The sequence below is a fragment of the Episyrphus balteatus genome, chromosome 3 (genome assembly GCF_945859705.1).
Source record: "Episyrphus balteatus chromosome 3, idEpiBalt1.1, whole genome shotgun sequence".
Taxonomy (NCBI): domain Eukaryota; kingdom Metazoa; phylum Arthropoda; class Insecta; order Diptera; family Syrphidae; genus Episyrphus; species Episyrphus balteatus.
The window spans coordinates 53290036-53315824 of record NC_079136.1 but is presented as its reverse complement, the minus strand read 5'-3'; the positions used below and the strand labels follow the sequence as shown (position 1 = coordinate 53315824).

The window sequence follows — 25789 nt, the reverse complement described above, 5'->3', positions numbered from 1 at the left end:
AAGTTGTAGCTTCGTTTACAGACAGACAGACTGACAGACTGACAGACAGAAGGACTTCCGGGACCCACTTTTTTGGCATTCTCTACCATCGTAATGTCATGGAAAAATGCTATCTCAACTTTTTTTTTTGTACGAATGCATAACTTGATATATAGTACCTACCTATATCGCAAGTAAAAAGAGAGTAGGTAGATTTTGTATGTGTCAACTGAATGACATAAGTTTTTCTGATCGTTATAAACGACCATCAGGAAAAAATATTCAACTTCATACTATTTCTTTTTTCTTGATGCATTTTCGTGATCGCTATAACCGGCCCCTACAGAAGTAAGAAAGAAATTTTTCTAAAATAATAAAAAAGAAAAGCAAAGAATATCATAATAAAGAATATAATAAAATTAAACAGAATATCGTTGTTTTTTAATATAAAAATATTGAATTTTAATAAATCTTATATGTTAAATTAAGAAATGTAATACATTCACAGTCTTATTTATTAGATTTCACTAAACAGCACTCTAAACGGCTTCATAGTTATACAATTCATAAAGTTTTATGTAGCCCTTGTGTAACGTTACATAAATTTTCATTTAAAAAACTTTTTCTTATCCATCATAGTTATGCTAGGTTTGTTTCCAAATAAGTACTAAAACTGGAAAATTAGTACTTTTAATCACGACAAACAACTCCATCTGTCGATAAAATAACTCCATCTGCTCCGAAAATAAACAACATATTAAAACAAAACAAAAAAAAATCTCTAAAAAAACAACACATTTCCTAATTTGTTTCACATGAATGAAATGAAAATATTTATAATCCAAAAAAATTACACCAATAAAAAATAAAATTTCTATATGTAAAAAAAAAACAAAAGACACAAAAAGAAAAAGAATAGAGAATACACATCTATTCACAAATATCAAAAAAAAACCCAATTTTTAATTTTTTGTTTTTCATTACAAATTAATCAAATGCCAAAAATTAGTTCTCCATTAAAAAGAAAATATACAAATCATTGCCAAAACATTTTTTGCATTAGAAAAAATGTTATTGCAATGCAAATGAAATAAACTATGCATTGAAACTAAAAATAAAAAGTTTATTGCAAATAAATGAGTCGTTATAATTATTGAACGTGGTAGGTATAAACCACATTTCCAAAACAAAATAATATCAATTTTTTTAATCAAACATAACAATTTAACGGATTTTCTTGTAAAAATATAAAATGGAGTAACTTGCACATCTAATGTAAGCACTTTTGTACTTAGAAAAGAGATAGGATTCAAGTGCGGTTAGTTTGAAAGTCAATTTAGTCGTTTCTTTTTACGTCGACTTATACCATTTTCAAATATTCTACATTATGTCAACAAGGAATAACAACATAGGTCAACTTATGCCAAAATTATCATTCCTTGAAATGGTATTATTTTATACCTATGTACATAAAAGGTGACAAAAAATAAAATAAAATAAAATAGAAAACCATATGTGTCTCTCTTTTTTCAAGTATTCAAAACGTTTGAATCCAAGAAATTTCTGATTTTTTTTTATTCACTATAAAGAATAAATTAGTAAAGTATTAATCATTACATAAAAATTAAATGATTGTTCTATAATTTTTGGGCACTATAAAACATGTTTAGAAGATTTTAAACATCTAAATTTGCTTTCGATCACTGTTTTCGACCATTGACATACAAAATTTATGTTTTTATTAACAAATCTACTAATAAAATATTATTAGCTGTAAGCTGTGGTTTATTTTCCTTGTAATACAGTCAAATAAGGTGAAAAAAGGGGTAAACCTCGGAATGAATGGTAATAGATTTTTTTTGCTCAATACCTTCGTTTTGGCATTCTATAACATAGGTACATCAAAAGTCTAGAAAAATCTCATGTCCGCAAAGTCGCGATTTTCAAGGTCAAAGCGCGAAATGGAGATTTTCAAAATTAACAACAATAGACAATGGTATTTCATGCTCATATGATATTTGATTTCAAGGTATTTTTTAATGCTGATTCCAAAAAATCTAAAATTAAGACAATCTGACGTCTCTGAAAAAAGTTATACCTGCTTTTCATTTGACAACCCATATTATTATAACAGTTGCAATCTTACTACCGAAAAACCCTTAAAAGTTATGGTTATGCATATTTTGGCCCAAGAAGTACCCAAACGGAATTTTTGTGAGTGAGAAGTATAACTTCAATCGTGTGTAAATGTGTACACACACGTGTTTTTTTTTAGAATATTTAGAACACTGAAAATAATAAATTTCGTAAAATTACGAAAATCGTTTCATACACTACATTTTCGTTGGCTCAACGAAAATATGTAATTTTTCGTAATATGAAAACCTTCATCAATTAATGAAAACGTTTCATACAGTTTTTCTCCCTTTTTAGTGCCAAAAAATCCAATTCAATGAAAAGATTCATCAATTAACGAAAAATTTCATACTCATTTTAAAGAATAAAAATAAGAATTTTTTCCTTACTTTATTAAAGTTTTAATTAAGTAACGAAAAAATTAATTAACTTATGAAATTCAACATTAACTAACGAAAATCTTCATAAGCTTCTGAAAATTCTTCATATACTAATGAAATATTACATTGGCTTATGAAAAAATACATCAGTTAACGATAAAAATCGTTACCTTACAAAAAAAAAACGTAGATTTGGGTGCATTTCTGTTTTAATGATTAAAAATTTAATCTTGCTTTATATAGTTCACATTAGGTTTTTGTTTAAAAATCTATGTAAGTTGAGCTGAATATAAAAAATATTTGCGTATTGACAAGGTGTCTCACGATAAGTCGGATTCATCAGTTGACTTAAGTGAGCTCCACCGGGTCGAAACGCCAATTTTTGGTTTGGACTATATTTAATTAATTATTTAACAAGTCCAATAAAAAAATACTACAATCTACTAAAAAAATACAACGAAAAGTTTCGTTAGCTAACGAATATTTTTTCGTAATTTAATTAAAATGTTCATTAAATTTACGAAAAAATTCGTTAGCTAACGAAAGTTCTTTCATAAATTAATCAAAAAATACATTGACTAACGAAAAATATCACCGTGGTTAATTAAATTTTACGTTAATCGATGAAAAATTTCGTAAAGTGATGTAAAAATTCATTAACTCTCGATCAAACATTTTTATGAAAAATTTCATTAAAATACTACAGTTTTCGTTGATTGATGAAGTTCTTCATTAACGTATGAAAGCCATTTCGTTGAGCCAATTAAATTTTTCATCGGCTGAAAATTAATTAAATTTTCGTTGGCTCAACGAATTTTTTCGTTGTATTTACGTAAGGATTTGGTTCAGTGAAGAATCACCCAATTTCCTGTCCTGGAGAGGTGGTTCCGATTAACTGTAACCGAATGAGCACCACTTATTAATCACAAATCATAAATGTTGAAATCTTTGAACACTGTTAAATGACCAAAATTAAAAGAAAAAAAAAAAAAAAAACTCAGACCAAAATTTTTAATCGTTCACATGATATGATCTCCGAAATTCTAATCGTCCGTACTATTTTGAATAACTCCCGACGTTTTTTCTTATGGCAACATCCTCGTACACAAAAATTGATAGTGGCTATCTTAGTGTACGGATGATAAGTTTTGGGTTTTTTATCTTTTCACAATCTTTGGTCCTTCCAGGTCCTTCTTCTTCTTCTCCAACAGCAGCATACGTCATGTGTTTGTCCATTACAAATTCTCGGGTGGTTAAGGTTTATGGATTTAATTCTGAACCATTAATACACAAACAAACACACACCACCCCCATCATCAGTCCCAAACCATATTCCTGCCTCCCTATTTTGTGTTACATAAATTTAATGCGGAATAGATTGCGATATTGCCCAGCGATTGCGATTGCGATACACTGCGGCACAAGAAACTCTCCGATGTGGTTGCGAGAAGTCCTTATACCCCGGGACAACAACGGACGACGACGACGATAAGGACCTCCTGAAGTGGATGGACGTTATATTTTAAGAGAAAACCATTCTAATGCTGGACCTTCACCGCACAAGGAAATGTTATATCCCTTTCGATAAAAAGGGGTGACGGTCGCGTGGATTGGCCATTTTCAAGAATCCAATTCCATCCCTTGGTGCATTTTGGTGGCCTCGGGGATGGGAATTTCACAGAAATGCTAATGACTATTCCGAACTGGACCTTATACCTAAAGTTACGTATACTTGGTTGCCGTTCCCGTTCGTTCGTTGGTGTACAGATTTTGTGGACCGAACGAAAATTTGAATAAGGTAAGACGTGTGCACGTATATGGCGCTGCGGTCCACTCCTTAGCTTTTCAATCGTCGTCGTCGTCGTTCTTCTCCTTTTGCGCTCTGCAAAACTTAAAAGGACCCCCACCGAACCATCACCACGACAACAACACTATACACAACTGCTCTGTGCCACTGCTGGCTGCTGCTGTGTACGACGATGACGAGGGAAATTTCTAAAGTTTCCACCAGAAAAGGTTTAGAAAACGGAAAGGATTGGCTTCGGCTTCGGACTTGGGCAGTGAAGGGTCAAGAAACGGGTATGCTGATGAAGAACAAGAAGAAAGCGAGTAAGCAATCTAAAACCAAACCGAACCAAACCACACACACTGCACTGGACAAAGGTAGATGGACGTTCGTTCGTTATATGTCCAGGATAAGAATTTCAAATTTCAGTGTATGTGTGTGTAAGTTTATTTGTGTGTGTGTTTGGTTTTATTGTCGTTGTATACAATGCGTATATGTTAAAATTTTCGATATTTATCGCATATTTACATCGACTTTGTATTTCTCTCTACTCTCAGGGTGTTTCCATGTGTATTCATTATCCTTAACAACAAGAACAAGAACAAGAAAAACGAAAACCAAGACCGAAATAAAATAAACCAAAAGCGAAGAACAAGAAGCAAATGAGCTCGTGGATACCAAAAACTCTCAAAGCTTCTCTGTGCGATGGTTTATAGCCCCCATCACAATACCCAGACTTTAGTTATATGTTTTTAGTTCCCTCTCCCAAGTTGTTCCCTCTTTTCCATCTCAAAACATTGTGCATTTATGAATATTGAAAAGCGATTGCTTAAAGGCTTCTTGAAAATCTTTTCGAAAAGTAAATTTTAGTTAGTGACCGTGTTTTCCAGAAAAAGAGACTTCCCACCCCTCTCCATTTTATCGGTCCTTTGGTTATATACCCTCTGACTATATCAAAACCCAATGCCCACATCTGGGCTAACCTAGAGCTCTAGTCCTAAAGTGCGGTCAAGATGGGTGTGGTGAAAAAGGTAGTAGTTTTCTGGGTTTTGTTGGTTTGTGTGCATGTAAATTATTAAATAAAATCCACGAGACTGGTATTAAACAAAAGCCGAGAAGTGTACCAACTTTATGCAATATTACAATATTCAAGAAGCTTGTATAATGTTTAGCAGCACCCAACCCAATTGTATTTACCCTCCAGGTACCTCAGGCACTTTATAAGCGGACCACCCACTCTCGTAAAAATTTTACGAATCCTGTTTAAAAATTATGGAAAAAATTTAATATGTTTGCACAGAAAATAAAATAATTGAAAAGGTTAAGGTGGAACATAGTTTTGACATTTTTAATTTTCTCAGCACTTAATCTTCAAATCTCTAAAAAAAAAAAAAACAAAGCACTAAAGCTTAGAAAAACATATAACAGAAAACAAATTCCATAACCTTTTTGAAGTCGGATTAGATTGTTTTCAGACCATTCTTTTAAGCATTGTGTGATATTTGAATGGTAAAACATGTATAGAGAAATATGTTTTGTAAATAAATTGTACAAACAATTTTATAATTAAAAGCAGCTTGTTTGAGTGGGGTTATGGTATTTTTTGAAGGAGTTTGTTTAGTTTTTTGAAAACTGAAGTCTTTATGGTTGACCAAATGAAAAAAAAAACAAAAATACCTACACATATGTATGTACATATATGTATGCTTTTTAATGTTGCAGAAGTAAACTTTGGACTCATTTCAATTATTGCAGTTTAAATTGAACACGAAAACTCACTGTTTTTTGTGAAATGTACCAGTTCTTTTTATAATGAAAAGAAAAAATATACCTACATGAATTTTTTTTAAAGAAATTAAATTTTCACTGAAAAAGGTACATTTAGTTTGATAATACAATTTTTAAAAGGCTAAAGAAAACAGTAGATAGATTTTTCTAAATTTTGTAAGATTTAGTATTTTTTTTAGTTGCTTATATGGCAACAGAGATTTCTAAAATTGTGTACAATGCACAATCTTCAAATGGACTTGATCCTTTATTTCTCTGAATGCCTCAAATATTAAGATTTGGTATTTTGTATTACCTACTTTTTTAAAATTAAAACAATAAAATATTACTGAACGATCTTTTTACTTCGTAAAAAAACAAAAACCTCCTTCAAGTTGAAACTAGTATAAATTTGGGGTTTTAATCAGATAAAGGGCTACATCAAATGATTTTTTTCCCAACAAAACAATTTTATAGGTACTTTTAGAAGGTGGCGGTAATCCAGTAGTTAATTTAAATTCTTACCAAGATAAAGTTATTTTTTCGGTGGCTAGGAATTAGTTTTTACTCAAAATTCTTATAGGTATTTGAACAGATTCTTTTGGTTACATTCTCATTTTTTTTTGTATGCAGTAGGTGGCCACACGATTATTAATGATGAAAATTTTCATAAATTTGTGAAGCTTAAAACTAATTTTATTTGAATGCTGTACAAAAATATTTGAAATAAAAAAAAACTACATTAAACCGAATAATATAATCGTAGCATTAAAAATTAATTTTGTTTGCATAATTCCAAGTTTGCTAAAAACTACAACAGAATTTTTACCCGTAGATATGTAGAAATATATAAATTTGTGTTTATTATTATTACTCAAACACTGTTTTGAATGATATCGCTAAAAACGTAAGAGTAATAATATAAAAAGGAATTTTTATATATATTTTTACTTGCTCTATAGGGCAAGTATTGGTTTCGTGTCAAAAAAACATTTCGAGGTTTTAATCAAAACTAACATTACGATAATCGAGAAGTCCAAAAAAGTGGGTTTCGTCATGAAGTCCGTCGGTCTGTGCGTCGGTGCGTCCGTGCGTCCATCTGTACAAGTAGCTGCAGCCTAAACGGTTCGGTAGATTTTCATGAAATTTGGTACAGATAGTTTTTTGTAATTTCCAAGGTTGGTTTTTTTTTGTTTTTTAATATCTCGCCTAGAACGTATACCTCCGATACAAACTTTTCGAGGTATTGCAATTTTCTGGAAAACGGCTCTAACGATTTTGATTGGCACAAGTAATGCTGTACGTATATCTAATATAACTGCGTTTTTAGTTTTTCTCAAAAAATACGGATAGTGGAAATATGATAATTTCTTTTTTTTAAATGGCTAATGTCGGCTCTTCCCGTGTATCGTTAATGACTTATTGCAATTTTCTCGAAAACAGCTCTAACGATTTCGATTAAATTTGGGGTTCGTTACAGTCTTAGTGATTCTAAAAAAACTGCGTTTTTAGTTTTGCACAAAAATTTCGGAGAACGGAAATATGGCGTTGCCGTTTTCTGCAAAATTGATATATTTTGTATATTTAATCATACGCTAAACCAATTTGAAGACAAATATTGCTTGTCATTTTGAAGTGTAAATTGTAAAAAAAAAATTAAAAAAAGTTTTGAAAAAAAAATTTTAAATGGAATTTTTTTACTTTTATTTTTTTTTTTTAAATTGACGAAAATCTTTAATTTCCAATAGTTATTTAAGATTATCTATATCTTTGAACTAAAAGAGCAAGTACGTGCGGCCCCAGTCGTGCATTTTATTTTTTAAGTCATTATATAGCTGTTTTTTTTAAATATTATTTGATATATAAAATGTTTCCAACATTTTTTTTATGAAAAGTTGGTATGTCTTATTAAAGAGAATTCGAAATTCATCAACTCGTTTTGAAGTAATAAATTTTTCAAAAAAAAAGTTGAAATTTTTTTTAACTATCCATAAATGTATATTTTGATAAATTTAACGTTGGAGTAACAACTTCAACGCTAAATTATGAAAAATGGCAGGTATTGTTTATTACGGTTCAGAAAATATTTGTTTTATTCACAAACCGGGTCTTATGTGCAGCATTATACACGAAAATTTTAATTTAAATCGGTTAAGCGGTGGCAGGTTCCGTCAGTCCTAAGCAATTATATATAATATATATTTCGATTTTTTTGAGAAAAACCAAAAACGAATTTTTGATAGGAGGACTTTAACCATTACGTAGGTACATTGAATTTAATTAAATTTTCAATAACTCAAAATATTTTAATGGCATATACAAAATCTAAGCAAGATATTAAGAAACGTCGGAAATTACTAAAAAGAATATTTGTATCAAATTTCAAATAAATCCATCCACCCGTTTAGATTCTAGAAGATCGGTGTACATATAGACGCACCGTCAAACCGACAGAAGGAAGAACAAACGGTATGACGAAAACCACTTTCTTAGAATTCTTCATCATCAATGCATCAAACTTCACTGTGTCAAATAACAAATTTCTACGACAACGGGAAGTGGTCGAGTTTGAAATTTCTGGTATCTTTTGTATTGAAATTAGAGGGATGTCGAAAATGGCCTGAGTTGTTTCCTGTAAATAAAAGTGTAGTGCCAAAGTTGCTAGGGAACTTGATTCGGCACTACAGTTTTCTTTTTCAAACTAATTTTTACTTTTTGTTAAAGGTTTTTTAAAAAGAAATGAAAATAATAAAAAAAAAATCAATTTTTCAAAAATGCAATATATTCCTTATATACGATTTTTAAAAAGAGAAATCAATGATGCAGTTATATTAAAATTTCTTTTAAGATTCTATATGCCATACCTACTTGATTGAATTAGTACGAACCGTTTTCGTTTTAATAAAGACACTACGGCGTATACGTAACCTTTTTTCTTATAAACAAAAAAGAAGTTTTTATTTGGAAAGCTTAATAGCTTTTTTCAATTGTTCAATTGAATATGGAAATCTTATAAGGATACATGTTTAAAAACAAATTCGCACATAAACACGTTTAGGTACATATAAATTACCTCTTTTTCTCTTGCAATGGATTTTATATTTTTTTTTAATCGTGAAATCTAGTAATTTTTTAAACATTTTTTTTCACCTCAGTTTTTTTATTATTTCATCTTTCCTTATTTGTATTTATATTAATATTTTTACTGTTTTCAGGCAATGGGAGCCACAGGAGAGACAAAATATCAAAAAAGTTGTTTTAAGTTCATACTTTTAATCTGCAATACGTACGACATTTTTTTCTTGTAAATTTACATAACTACTCGTAGCAATAAATATGTCTACAAAAATTATCTTTTAATTATCGACGTTTGCAAAAAAAAAAATCATCAAAATCTTAGTTCCGGCTATGTTCCAGACTGATTGAAAACTAAAGAACTGAGTTTCCTTACTCCAAATAACAGTTTTATAAAATCATATAAAGTTAACTCACAGAAACATAAATTTTAAATAAACATTCTTAACCCTCTACTGCATGAATTATGAACGAAATGAAATAAAATTTTTTTTAACAACTTTTTAGGTTTACTAGGGGTTGAAAAAAGGTATTACATAATTTTTTTTATTTTTTTACATATATATAAATTTTTAGAAACATAAACCATATATGGGTTAGTTTGCAGCAAGTCGATTTCCAGCAAACAATTAATAACCCATATATGGTTTAGTATGCATTCAAGGTATGTTTTGTAAAGTATGTTCTTATTACATTGGACTCTCTTTAGTCATGGAATTTATTCAAACTCTTTCTTTTATCATTGTTGCAGAAGAACACCTTCCATTTTCTACACGCACACAAAACGTTTTCAGTCCGCAAATTTGACATATTGGTGTTTTTGTTTGCCATTCAGGGATTTGGTCCATGTTTTCAGTTAGCATTGAATTCAACGGCTTTTGCCCTTGGTTGTTGTCAGTGAATTGAAATTTCGGGATTAGATGGGGCTGGACTTCCGTGACTTGTATATAACTCCCTCAGCTTTGTTTTGTTCCATCTCTGCTTTGATCACCTGCCAAAGCTGAAGGGCATCCCCTTTTTCGTGACATTGTAGGTGTTACAGATTTTCAAAAATGCTCGGAGATGGCTTGTTTGATGTTAAAAAGGGTCAGAATCTGAAGCTAGATCGTCATCACTTCGAAAGCCATCACCAGTTTTAGCATTATCACACTTATTTTTTCCATAGAAAGTCTTCGAATTCATTTTACAAAAAAAATAAAATTCCCACAAAAATCAGTAATGTAAGTCGCCAACGCATGATAACCCATATATGGTGTTTTGGAAAAAACGCAAAAAAAAATTATTAAAAAAACAAAAAACAAACTTCGTAAACATATAAAAGTATAATAAATTCATACGAAACTTATTTTTAATTGGATGCAACTTACTTATTTACTTTAAAAAAAAACACTTGAAAAGTTCACACTTTTATTCACTTATTTGCGCTTTAGACATGCTCTTGAAACAATGAGTTTATTTCAGAATCACGACTCTCTTACTGATAATAAAAACCGGTTAACCGGTTTTTGACATTTGGTGCAATATAACGGGAATAAATCGACATGAAGTCGATAAACCATATATGGGTTAGTATGCGGTAGAGGGTTAATAGTTTATTAAATCATTGTGTTCCCAAAAAATTTACTTACAAAGTCCAAATTTTCTAGAAACGGAGGAAAAATAGAAAAAAATAGTTAAGATTACAGTTAGAAGCTTAAACTTGTGATGATAAACCTAAATGGTATGAAGTTAAGACGTTTTTATATAATCAAAAGCTCAAGAGTAATATCTTAGCTACAAAAATATTAGATTATTAAATGCCTACTATCTTAGTAAAAGCAATTCATCATTCAAATCATTGATAATATGGATTACATTTCTACAGTATCGTGTTTAAGATATTTTTTTTTTTATAATTAGCGCGCACTAAAGGGATTAGAGTACCCTTAATATGGTGAATACAGTACGAGCATTAGGAGAATGGGGAAGACACATTCCCCATTTTGGGGAATGCTTCGACTACCACTGTTTTTGATGTTGTCGTTACTGAATTTATTCCTAGGAGCATTATATTTTTATTTTTAAGCAAAGTTGAGTTTTTAATAACTTAGGCCTCAAAATTTCCAACCCCTTTTATTTTGATTAGGATTTACAAATTTTCGAGTATTTTGTTAAGTGTATTTTGTAAAGTGTGTCAAACATTTATTTATTTATTTTAAAAGTCCCAGCTTTTTTTCTTATAGTCTTGACATATGCAAATAACAAATTTCAAAACTTTTTCAATGATTGATAGTAAACTAAATCAACGGCGCCACTCAACTTTATTTTCAGCTTTATCATATCTCCAATTAGCATATTAAAAATTTTTTTCTTTTAAATAAAATAAAAATAAAAACAAAATACCCATAAATAACATCCAACAAAACTCTTTTGACAAACGCAAGAAAACAAAAACTTCCAAACAACAAGTTAATGCCATTTAATTCACTTATAACTATTTTCTATTATGATTTGTCTTTATTTGTCTAAAGAAAAAAAAAATGAAACAAATTCTTTCTGTAGCTCTTTCAATACAAAAAAAAAAGATGAAAAAAGAAGAAAAACAACCAACAACATGACACACTTTAACCACAAAAACACATGCATTCATGATGAAGTAAAAAAAAAAGCAACAAAATTCCTTAACAAGTCACTAACAACAATAAAATTTTCTTTATTTTCCATAAAAATAAAAATAAATACAACAATGTGTTACACTCATATAAAATATATATCAAAAGAAAAATAATAAAAAAAAAAGTTTTTATGTATAACCTCAAGAAAACTCTAGTCTTTTTTTTTCAATGTCAACTTTATATAACATAACCTTTATATTTATGTATATTTTATGTGTAGAAAGATACTTAAACAAAAGCAAAAGATAAACACTGGGCCAACCCGGCAAAAACGAAATAAAAAAAAAAAAATAAAAATAGAAAGAAAGAAACAACTTCTTTCTTCCTTTCCCAGACAACCATAGAAAATCTATAGATTCTACAAAAGAAACTAAAAATGCACCCAAAGAATCTTTTTATACAACTAAGTATAAGGATGAGGTATATCTATAGTTAAAACTGAACTTTCTCTCAAGCTTGCAAAGGGACAATAACTTCTTCTTCCAAACCAGAGAAAGTTGTGTTCTACTTAAATAAGGATAGGAAAAAAAAAAAGTTGCACAGAGAGAAAAATACCAATAAAACCAAGCAAATACACACAAAAACTAACTATAATGAGATTTATGTCCTTGAATCATAAAAACCAATTTTTCGTGCATTAATATATACTACCTACATCGTCTCGGTAATAGTGTATAAAGTAGGTATAGGATATATATAGACGATATAAGGGCTCTTCTATAACAATTTTTACTACGATTCTACACTCGTACTCTACTCCAAGTCTACAAACTAGTATACTATATGTCTGCCCTTTTGCTAGAATCTATATAAAAATTTTATACACACAGATACATAATGTAAACACATTATGAATGTATAGTCTGGCATCTCTAACCAGAATTTTATTGTCCTAGGTTAGTTTTTATCCTTTTTTAATATAATGATATCTGTGTTGAACTTTGCTTCCTGCATACCCCCAAGCCAGTCAGTGCTACCTCCCTTCAAACCCCCCTTTTTGCTCCCAACAACGACTACGATGATGATGATGATGATGACGACTACGACTCTCAATGCCTGGTTTATGTGGCAATAAAAAAAATTTCTTCAGCTTTTTTTTTTTTTTTTGCCTTCTTTTAGTTTTTGTTGGGCTCCCTCCTTCGTCCTTTTATATCATCATTTCAATGCTTTTGCAGTATCTTTCTGTCTGTCTTTTAGTCTAACTCTCTGTATGGCGATTGCATACACATAAACCTATAAAAAAGAGTGTTCTTCAGAGCTTTGATATACCAGAAAGAAAAATACACTAAATAGGGGTGCTGATGATGATGCTATGACTGGATGAAGGGAGTATGTAAAAGGGGGGTGTTGGTTGTTGTTCCTTACAGAAGAAGTATAGAAGAAGAACGACCTTCTACTCATTCAGAGAGAGTCTTGCAATAAATATTTCATTCATTCATGGTGCTCCTTATAAGCCCAAGGATGATGGTGTGCCACATAAGAGTGTTGCAACATTAAAAAGGGCCATAGACCTCGCTTACTTTTTTCCAGACGAAGGGTCTCCCATAACCCCCTCTATTAACCTCCTGATCATCATCAGAATTCTTCCAAGGAGCTATTCAATCCACAAAAGTTTATTTTTATTTTATTATTTTTTTTTTTTTTGTTACTTATTTCATTTCCTTATCCTTATAGAATACTTTGCCTTGCTTAACTACATACCCCTTATCTTTGGTTAAAATGGTATAGAGGTATATCCTTGCTGACATTGAAAGTATGGTGTTTGGAAAACTTCTTAAAAGAGAGAAAAAACTTACAAAAAAAAAACATTTCCAATGCACACAGAACAGAGTGGTGTTCCACTAGTTTTCCAAGTTTCAACCAAGAGTTCCAAAGAGTCACATCATTATCCTGTGATGATAATGATGATAGCTATATTTAGATACACAATGGCAACATACAGAAACGATAAAAATATATATAGTTCAAGAAAAAAGGCAAGGAAAAAAAATATACACATAATAAGGACGACGACATAGAGAATCTATACCTCACTCTCCTGAAAAGGACCTAAGATGGGGGGAGTGGGAAAAGGAAGAAGTTTGCTTGAAAAAATTATACATTATTATGTCCTTTCGGTTTCAATAGGGCTTTGGGTGAGTACAAACCAACCTACTACAAGTTGTTCCTATCTTCCACATAGTAAAGGTTTATTCTTTTCTTTCTTAACGTTTTTTTTTATTTATTTTATTTTTTTTGTTCATTTTTTTTTCAGAGATTCCATATCCTTCTAGACTTGACTCCTTTGGCCGGTATAAAAGAGTTTCATTCATTTTTAGTGTGTTCTTCTTCTACCCACACTTTAGCTATTATTGCCCAAGTATAATACCATTTATATAATACTATACACCAACAAGCAATTTGGGTGGGGAGAGGGGGTTAAAATAACCCCCCTTTTTTTAACCTCTTCCCTCACCCTTCTATACAATTTTTTCGAAAGAAAAAGAAGAGAAAATGCAACCAGAAATTACTGAATTAACCTTCAATGAAAGGGAATGGAGAAATGGCAAATAAAATAATAATAAAAAAAAAGAATATACATATTCTGTTACAAAAACTTACACATAGTTAGAAAAAAATATAAAAAAAAAATGAATCCTTTCAAGGACTTAAAACGAGTATTGGGGTAAAAATGTTCAAAGCAAATACAAAAAAAAAAAAAAAAAAATACGAAAAAAAGCTTCATACCACACACATTGTAATGTTGAAAGTAAAAGTTTATACTTTTTTTTCTTCTATCCTTACAGCAAGGATGTAAAGAAAATAAAATTTAAAATGAAAAAAAAAAAACTGTAAAAAAAACTCGGTTAAATGTCATTAAAGGGTCATCGCCGTTGAGACCCACCCACCACCGCCGCGCAGCCACTTTTGTCATCACATGACTGGAAGTTTAAATTTGTTTTGTTGGAGCAAAGAAAACTACTATTCCAATAGTTTGTTGTCTGTCTCATTATACATTCTACAAAAACCAAACAGAAAAATATTTTCGGATGTAGGATTTTTAGTGGAAATAAATTTGAATCGCTTCAAATTCTTCCTTATGTCGTGACCGCAATCGAAAATTCGCAGAGAACAATTAAAATATAATATTCAAATCAGATAGTTCATACCTATATTGAGAAGAAAATAACTGGTGAAGTTGAATCCAGCGAAATAGCAAGCTGCGAAATTTTCATCGGTTTGCCCTTGAATTTTTTTTCAGACTTCTCGTTTTTTAAAAGGCCGGCTGATTTTTAATAATTTTTTTTTACAAATTAATCCCCCCTCCCTAAACGGAGGCGAATAGACACCCCCGCCCCATACAATTTTTTTCTTGCCTTGACTCAACCTATACGTTCTAGCTTTTTGGTACATTCCTCCCGTATATCGTTCATTTCAATGGTTGCCAACCCAAAAACATGGTTTCTTAGCTTTGGTGTTCATAACTTTGGATTTCGTAACTTCGGTTTTTCGTAACTTCGGTTTTGCGTAACTTTGACGCCCGTAACTTTGTCGCGCATAACTCTGGTATTCATACCATTACCATTACCATTTTCAATTTTAGTGTCCCTGTAAAATTATACTTGTGCATTCAAAATATGCAAAAAACATAATTCGTTTCTTTTTTCAAAATAACAAGTCAATAATCCCTTAAATGGAACAAAAAAAAAATTATTTGTGCAAGTGCAAGTGAACTTTACTCAAAGGATTGTGACACTTACTCAAAATTCTATAAATTAACGTTAAGCAGGAAAACTTTAATCCAGAAAAATTAAAAAAATATTACTTTTAAAAATATTTTCAGGCAAACTTCGAGTTTCTTCCTCAATTTTGTCTTCATTGTTATTTTTTCCAAATTGTTGTTCAAGCTATTTAAATTATTTTTGCCTAATTTTGATAGTCAGTGATTTAGATGAACAATAAATTCGAGGGTCACTGTGGTGTATGCGTAACCTTTTTTTTTCCTGAATTTATTAACGGAGCGAGATGAAATCTAAGCTTGTAAGCGGTTTTATTTATTGATCATATAGGCGGTTGACAACCAAAACCCACTAACTACATAAAATGTTAGTACGAGATTATGAGGTTTTACTACTCGTACATTATTTTAGTATAAAAAATGGCAAAATGATGATTTTTTTAAAATCTCCTACATGTTAAGCTGATATTTTTTACCAAAGGAAACATGTAAATAAATCACTTGGCATCATAAGTTAATTTTAGGTGAAAATTTGCAGTAAGTGAGTTTTGGTTTTCAAACGACGCCACGATATAAAGGTTTACTTATTAAATACAATAGTTAAGGTTCAGTTAAGAATTTAACCCTATAAGCAGATCACTTTTGTCAAGCAGTAACGTGGGAGAATTATGATCTCCTGAGCATCGATATCATAACAGCGCCGAATAAAACGAAAAAAGCTAAGAATATAAAAAAGGAGTTATTTCAGCTGTGATAACTGTAACAACGTTCGACCACAGCAGAAAAGCTAGGAATATATACATAATTTTTTAGGTAAAATATATGATAACACTAGTTACAAAAACCACATGTCTTCCCCTCCGCATCCATGGTGTCAAATAAACTTGATTTTTTGTGCGTTTTTGTTTTCATTTATTCTTATCATTTTAATTAAGTTTTTGTTTTTAGAGAACTTAACTCTTACATTGAATGATGTTTACCACGCGTTCTGGATCTTTTCTACATCAGTGATGCATTTTGTTGATGTTTGTAATAAAGCAATTTCCTGGTGTAAAAATGTTAAGGACCGAAATTAACGCTATGGCCAAAATTTAAAATGCTGTTTTTATTAAAACTGCATTAATTAACGATTTTAATATTTTAAATATGCGTGAAATTTGGCAAATTATTTTTGAAATAAAAAATATTTTTTGAATAGGTAGGTACTTATAAATGATTCTTGCCAAAGATTAGAATTAGAAAATAAAAAAAAAATTATTTTTTGCGTTATAAAATACAGGGTGTCCCACAGTCACCGCCCCAAATGAAAACTATGGATTCCTGAGGTCATTTTAAGTTGAAAAACTTAAGTGGTCAATTTCTCGTTTTCGTCCCGTTTTCGAGTTACCACGGTTTTTATGATTTTTTCTCTTTTGTCCTTTAACTAGCCTTATCTTTGCCAAACTACATTTGATTTGAAAGATTTTTTTTGCAACCAATCAATAATTTATTGCAGTTTAAGTTTGCCTCAAAACTTTTTTTTCTGCGGACAACTGTTTCTCCACAATTTTGCATGAAACACAACTTTCTTCGTTTTTTAAGTTGTTTTTTAGACATTCATATCATTTGAGTCAAAAAAACACGTTAATGAGTATACATTTTTTTGTGCTTTTTATTAAACCCCAGTTTATTTTCATAAAAAAAAATAAGTTTTATTTCATAAAAAAGGCTACTAAAAGTAATTAAAAAAAAAATAAACAAACTGAGTGAATGAAAAAAAAAATAACTTTTAAATAAAAAATTAATTTAAATGAATTAAAAACTTTTTCTGAGCAATTGTGGTTAAGAAAAGAACAAATAGATAAAGCTCAAAAAAAGTTTTAATTCATTTAAATTAATTTTGTATTGAAAAATTATTTTTTTTTTAATTCACTCAGTTTGTTTATTTTTTTTAATTACTATCAGTAGCCTTTTTTATGAAATAAAACCTATTTTTTTTATGAAAATAAACTGGGGTTTAATAAAAAGCACAAAAAATTAATACTCATTAACGTGTTTTTTTGACTTAAATGAACGTCTAAAAAACAAATTAAAAAACGATGAAAGTTGTGTTTGATACAAAATTGTGGAGAAACGGTTGTCCGCAGAAAAAAAAGTTTTGAGACAAACATAAACTGCAATAAATTCTTGATTGGTTGCAAAAAAATCTTTCAAATCAAACGTAGATTGCCAAAGATAAGGCCAGTTAAAGGACAAAAGAGAAAAAGTCATAAAAACCGTGGTAACTCTAAAACGGAACGAAAACGAGAAAATTACCTCTTAACTTTTTCGACTTAAAATTACCTCAGGAATCCATGGTTTTCATTTGGGGCGGTGACTGTGGGACACCCTGTATAATGAAATTTTTGTTTTAAGTCAATATTTTGAAAAGAGAAATCTGCATTGTGTTGAAATTTTTTGAAGTGAAAACTTCTTTAGTATCGTAGTGATTTGAAACAAGATGAAACGAAAACGCGACACGACTTCAACTTGTTATAACTTTTTTGTTTTAATAGATAGATGAATGAAATTTGTACTGTAGATAGATAATTAAATAAATTATAATTGTACAAAATTTCAATTAATTTCATATTCAAAATTCGGAGATAACGGTAAAAAGATGTTCTTTTCCAACACACGTTATATCTTTTGATCTAGTGCAGATACAAATTTGATTTAACTTTAATACGCATGCTGTTAACATAACCTTTTATTTGATATATCACACATAACGTTACGTGCTCTACAAGTTACACAATCTTAAATTGAAAAATTTAAAATACATCAAAACACCTGTGGAGATCTGTTGGCGATGACCAGCTACCAGTGTAGGGAGTACCGTAATCTCAGTCTGGAAATTCAACATGGTTGACTTTGAAATAAGATTTATACATCATTATACAAGGTGAAACAATATGCTTTTCATTGGTATAAAATTTTTTATAGGTTGTCAAACAAAAAAATGATTTAATAACATGAGAACATAAAAATAAATGTTTTTTTGCTTTTTGGATGAAATTTCATCGAGTTTAAAAAATTCTCTTTTTGCTCTTTTTGTAGAAGATGTCTCATAGACTTGATCGATATATGTATATATTTTGAGCTAAGACAATGAGCTTTCAGATGATATAAAATTTATATAGGTCGTCATATAAAAAAAATGGATTTGAAGGTGATAGAATAAAAATAGGTAGATTTTTTCTATTTTATTAAAAATTATATTTTAAGGTTTCACTTCTACCACGTGTGAATTGCACACATGATTTTTTTTTTTTTTTTACATTTCCTTTTAAATGGTATATTGTATTTATTTGTTTTAATAAAAAAAATATCAGATTTTTCAACAGTTTGAATTTTTTATTTCTAAGAATTCTGTTTTTATATACCAGGAAATTAAATTGCATGCCTGGTTTGGAGGTTAAAACCTTTTAAAAAGAAGCTTTTATAACTTCCAAAACAAACTTTATATTATGCTTCCAGTTTTAATAAAAATTTCTTATAAAACGAAAATTAAAAATAAAATATTCTGTTATGAATTTTAAAATAAAAAACTTTCATATTTCAAGCAATATTTTTACTTGCTCTATAGGGCAAGTATTGGTTTCGTGTCAAAAAAAAATTTGAGGTTTTAATCAAAACTAACATTACGATGATGGAGAAGTCCGAAAAAGTGGTTTTCGTCATGACGTCCGTCGGTCTGTGCGGCGGTGCGTCTGTGCGTCGTCAAAAAAAAGCTGTACAAAGGTATTGCAATTTTCTCAAAAACGGCTCTAACTATTTTGATTAAAAGCTGAAACACAATCACGCTTTGCCGTCGATTTTGACAACTGCCAAAAGTTCAACCATACGAAATCTGTATAACCTCCCACAATGACTCTTTTCTTACGTACGCTTTTTTTGACAAACGTAAGGAAACGTAAGAAAGCGAGCAAAAGTTCAACCAGACTGAACTTTTGCTCGCTTTCTGACATTTATCAGACATAGTTACAGTCACCCACATTATTATTGCGCCAAATATGAATAAAAAAAAAATAAATTATTGCAAACCTAGGTGTGTTTTTTAATTTCTCTATATAGATTTTGCACAAAAAAACGACATCGAGATATTTTAAATCAAAACAATTTACGTATTAAAAACAAAAATAATTTAATGATGTTGTAGACTGAGTTTTATTGTTTGTTCTGTTTAAAAAACAATTTATTTTGATTGGTATTGTTTTTATAATTATAGGATTAAAGAATAAACAAATTTCTATGCATTTTCGGACGCATTAATATCCCTCTTCATTTTTCCACATTTTAAATCAAAATAAAAACTTAGACCAATATTTTTGTGGGTGACTGTGTTTTTTTTATTTGACAGCAGATTTTATGTTAAAATCTGCTGTTCAAAGTCAAAGTGACAGAAGCGCGCTTTGAGGATTTCTCAATGTAACGCGATGACGCGTCTGGCAAAGCGTGATTGTGTTTCAGCTTTAAATTTGACCCACGTAATACTGTACGTAAATCTAGCAAAACTGCATTTTTAGTTTTTCTCAAAAAATACGTATAGTGAAAATATGATATTAAAATTTTTTTACATCTCTGATGTCGGCTCTTCCCATGCATCGTTAATGAGTTATTGCAATTTTCTCGAAAACGACTTAACGATTTTGCTTAAATTTAACACACGTAATGTTGTACGTAAATCTAACATAATTGCGTTTTTAGTTTTTCTCAAAAAATACGGATAATGGAAATATGATATTAACTTTTTTTTAAATCGCTGATGTCGGCTCTTTCCCGTACAGCGTGATTGAGTTGCTACAACTTTCTCGAAAACGGCTCTAACGATTAAAATTAAATTTGACATACATAATGATGTAAGTGATTTTAATATAATTGCGTTTTTTGTTTTTCTTAAAAAATACGGGTAACGGAAATATGGCGTAAGAAATTATAAAAAAAAACTACACAGAAATTATAAAAAAAAAATTACCTACACATTTGCATTTCTTATGAACAGGGACCTAAAAACTTAAAAAAAGGCAAAATAAAACTCCGAAAAAGGCATAAAAAGGCATTTATTGAGAAAAGAATGAAATATAAAAATTAATTGCAGTAATTTTCAACAATCATGAGTTTTTTTTTTTAATTTTCAGGTAACAAGCGCCTGCGATTGTCTCTTAAAGCCTGGTACGCTGCTCGCGCTAAATTTTAGCTAAGATAAAATTTCCATACAAGTTATCGATAATTTGTATGGGACTCATTTTAGCTCTGCTAAAATTTTTCGATAATTTGTATGGGAGCTAAAATATAGCGCGAGCAGCGTACCAGGCTTAAGAGTGCTGTAAAGGAGCTAATTAAATAACTGGACCCCAATTAAATAACTCGACATCGCCCACTTCAACATTTGCCGGGTGCTCTGGGGTCGAACTATGGCATTAGTTCGTTACCGTTTTAACTACTATTATACTATTATACTCTATTTAATTAGAAGAAAATGATAGAGACATAAAGCGTCAATACGTTAACGTACGTAGTTCGACCCCTGGATTTGTGTTCCAATGTATTACGCAATTTATTTGTTCAACTTTTTCGAGTCCCTCAAAAACATCTTTTGCGACTGCCAATTTCGCAGCTTCCAAATCTCTCTGGATTATGTCCAAAATCTGGAGAACTTTTTCAATGGAGTATTGTAAATTGAGTAAGTTAGCTTTTGAACTCTGATACGTGTCGGTTGTCGGCCGCGCAATAGAACGTAGAAGACAATAAATGGTAGCAATAGCAGTCAAACAAGTTGCATAGGTAGATCTTTTCATTCGAATTTTGTTTGTGTGGGGTAATTAGTGAATTTTTAATATAGAACAGATATATTGAGTAAGTAATATACTGAGTAAGTTAGCTTTTTGTTTGTATATTTGAGTGTTTTGTGTGTAGGCATTACCTTTAAGACGCTAGAAAGATAAAAAAACATAGGAAAAGACAAAAAAAGGCAATAACTAGAGAAAAGGCAAAAAAAGGCAATAACGAAAGAAAAGGCAAAAAAAAAGGCAAAATAAAATACATATATTTGGAACAAGGGGGACGTGAAACGTGTTTGTATTTAATCTTTAATGTCGTACGATTAAGCAAGAAAAAAAGGCAAATTCCACAACATCCTATCCCTGCTTATGAAATTCCTTAAAAAATCAAATTATAACTTATTCAAAATATTTTTCAAAAAAAGCTTTGACATAAAAGGTACTTTTATCATAAGAGCAAGTACGTGCGACCCCAGTAGTGCATTTCATTTATAATACCAAGCAGCACATCGTGCATTTTATTTTATATGCTTTACTAACATTGTTTGTCTTATTATTCCACTTTACTTCTTGAAAAAAAAACAGCCTTTGTGTAAGGATTTTATAAAAAACTCTTCTAATTGTGAATTCTTTACCTTGTTCAAAGATGTTACTAATCCCCACAGAAGTTTTAAGGCTTTTTCGTTCAAACACATAACAAATCTTATCACTTATCACATCACACCACTTATAACACTTAGTTTACTTTGAAAATAAGCCCCTAAGCTGCTATTATATTAAGAGATAGGATATTCAATCGTCACGGGTGGGACGCTTTCACAACAAATGTATGGTTTTTTTTGTTCATATTCCACGCATTATTGTACAAGATTTACACAGACTTTCATAATACATACATATTTGTTACACAAATAAACAGTGCAAACTGTTACGGGTGGGAAAATAAATACATACCCTGAAAGTGTAGTGGAAAAAAGCCGCATACATTTCATGTGACTCAAATTTTAAATAATTAATACTAGGTACCATAATCTCCCTCCTTGCTTAGACCACTTTAAAGCTGGAACTTTATGTTAGTCTAAAAAAAAATTTAAAGAACGTTTACTGTAAAAAAAGTCTATTCTTGTACTTTGACAAAAAATTGAATTAAAATTATAAATCGATAAATTTAGTGAGTAGAAAAAATAGCCCCAGCACGATTTAAATTTGGCTATGCCAATTCTCTGTTCGTGACCAACGAAAAACCCGTTTTGTCTGACTTTTTTTTTATCCCATAAGACGTTTATTCAACTGTATACATGACACTCATACCCACACAAGAAAACAAAACACACACATTTATTATGGCAAGAAAAGTTTTTGTCTTTTTATTTAATAGAGTTTCTTTTTCTATAAGCTCCATGCTCACCAGCAAACTCCAGAGTCCTGAATCTGACATTGCAATTTCCCTGTCACGTCCCATCCTCTAAGATGGTCATTTTCTACTTGGAACCATTCCCACTAATATGCTCGAATCGAGTCGAGTCGGTATAACACTCTATGATGGTGTGGTGCTGCACTCCTTTTGTGCTCCTTTCTCGATAAGGCCACATCTGCGGACATATTCGCACCGAGAGAAGCTTTATTTCAAGTTAAAGGATTTCGATGCCAACGAAGGACAATGATTCCATCCGAACTTATAAATAAACACAATGGACAGCCATTCGACCACTACAGACACCACGACCGCTGCTACTACTACTACTGCTGCCACCAACATGAATGCAAGCCTCGCTGCTGTGCCATTGCCAGGATAACCAATGAGCATCGCCCCACATCACTTCTATAGCACCCAATTCAACCCACATGTACCATAACCCCCCAGACCCCTGCGGCCATCACCACCTACCTTCACCAGATTAGATTTAGCCGTTCGTTCCGAATTGGTCTCTGGATTGGATTCTTTGCTTCCAAGATGGCATCCGCAGGCACTTCCAAGGATGACATTCTGTGCTTAGATGTTGCTCTCTGCTCCTGCTACCGAGCGAGGTGAGGGTAAATTAATATGTGCGTTTGGTTTGTGGGTAGGCGCACAGCACACATATTGCGACCGCAGGAATGAACGACATCACACCAGGACATTGCTCAATTTAGCTTGGTCACGACTGCGACGCTGAAGATAACGAGGCCAACAACGACGACATCGACGACAACTACAAGGATATAAACGCCAACGACGACGACGACGACGTCCAACAACACAAGGAGATTCTTGAAATTTCTGAATTCAGACTGTCGTCGTCGTTGCAGTCGTCCACTGTGGTCGCGGTGCACAAATTTAATAACATATTCATAGCACACATGCACACACATCCATACTAATGATGTCCTGCAAGAAATTTTGTATGTAAATCAATGTGTTACATCACATGTTGCAAGGAGACGAAAGTTCAATGAAACATGTGAATGACCAAACAAAAATTCTAAAAGTTCAATTTTGGGGAAAATTTACTCTTTTTTTCTTATGAAATTAAACAGATTAAACAGTAAAAACTTAATAGATTTTATAGCAAAACAAAAGCAGAATAAAAGTAAAAAAAATTTAAATTTGATCCAAAAAGTCAAGTGGTCTACTTATTAACGAACATAATCATTAATTTTATTACTATTGGGATTTAGTCTGTCACTTTAACACTAAGAATATAAAAGAGTACCAAGTTCTATCATTTGATTGAAAATTTGTATCGAATACATTTTTCCATTTTTTTCAAAACATTCGCCCACATTTTACTTTCCAATATTACCTCAATTTTTATTGTATTGGAAAGAAAAGGTAGGTATGTAGACAACAAACATTCAGCTTAAATGGTTTAACATTTAAATTGACTAAGAAATAATATTAACGACTGAATCTCACGTACTTGGTTTTATGTTGAAAGATGCTTGGAATATTAAGGCTGTTCAAGCATTTATATTTTTTTCTAAGAAAATATAAAAAATTAAAAAAATAATATAAAATTAATATTTTTTTTTCTAATTATAAAAACATCTGAAAAAGGTGTTGGCTTTTAAAGAAAGTAGTTCTTGTAGAAGAAAGAATTTTTAGAAAAAAAAAATTGAAAATCGTTTTTTTTATAAAAAATTTAGGCTAAAGTATTTTTTGAATGCTATTGAAAAGGAAATATTAATCTACACATAAAAATAGTTTTTTTTTTTTTTTAATTTTTAATATTAGGGTTTTCTACAACTTTTTTGAGCAAAATTTTGGGTTGGGGTCAATATTCTGCTTTCAAAATTCTGCTTTACAAAATTCTGCTTTTAAAATTCTGCTTTTCAAAATTCTGTTTTTCAAAATTCTGCTTTTCATAATTCTCTTTTTCCAAATTCTGCAAAAAATTAAAAAAGGGTTTAGAAAATGTTAAAACGCTCGCGCTTTTTAACATTTTCCAAACCCATTTTTAATTTTTTGAAAAATTCTGTAAAATCATCTTATTGAAAAATTATCTACTTATTTGATTACTTACCTAAATAAATTTGCCATTCTTTGAGTGCATATTAATTTTTGTTTTATAAATGAATAAATTTGAAAATATTAACAAAAGGTTTTTAATACTAAACATTTCCGAAAATAATTCAAAATTTTTTAATTTATCAAATAAAGATGAATATTCAAAAATTTGAATAAGAAAAGGAATATTTTGTATCAAACAACATCGGTTCCAATAAGTTATAGATTTTGTTTGAAAGAAAGTCAGTCTATGCACTTTAAAAAATATTTGTGATACTTAAACAAAAAAATTTAGAAAAGTACCAATGTTGAATTACATTAATGAGGTGTATTTTTCTTTAGTCAGCGCATTTGCTATAAAAAAAAAAAACAGAATTGGCAGAATTTTTTGATCAAGTATAATGCTAGCAGAATTTTGAAAAGCAGAATTTTAAAAAGCAGAATTTTGAAAAGCAGAATAGAAAAAAAGCAGAATTTTGAAAAACAGAATTTTCGTTAAAAAAAAGGAGAATTTTGAAAAGCAGAATTTTGAAGCCAGAATTTTGACCCGATCCCAAAATTTTTCATCGAAATCGGTTGTGTCATTCAGTGGTCAGTTATTTTTAGGAAAATGGTACCTGGTACCTGGCATATAACCAAAATGAAGAAACTTCATAACAGTAGGTACCTGCCTAAGAACCATTTAATTTCTCACTTTCAAGTAATCGACCAAATTGTTTTCAACCAAATTTTTGGTTTTAAAAACTGTAATTTTGGCAATAGTGCGGCGGCTTAGAATTAAAAAAGAGCTCCATTGTGCACATTGTGATAAAAGCATGAAATTTATTTCGTTGGTAGTACTCAATGTAAGAGTTATTTTAAGATATTGGGCCACCTTATATTCCATCCGGGAGGGTAGATACAAGAGCTTTTCTGTGTTGTACCCGCATTATTGCATATCATAGTATAGCTAATGAAACCTTTTTATTGATATAATATATGATTTCGAGGTAATTTTTAACCCCCG

At 30.5% G+C, this 25789-nt stretch overlaps 1 protein-coding gene across 1 annotated transcript in view; it reads right to left on the bottom strand.

The window, feature by feature from the left end:
* LOC129916114 (coiled-coil domain-containing protein lobo) overlaps nt 1-25789 on the bottom strand; it is a 132111-nt gene that overhangs the window by 39062 nt on the left and 67260 nt on the right. The gene's annotated exons all lie outside the window — the stretch shown is intronic.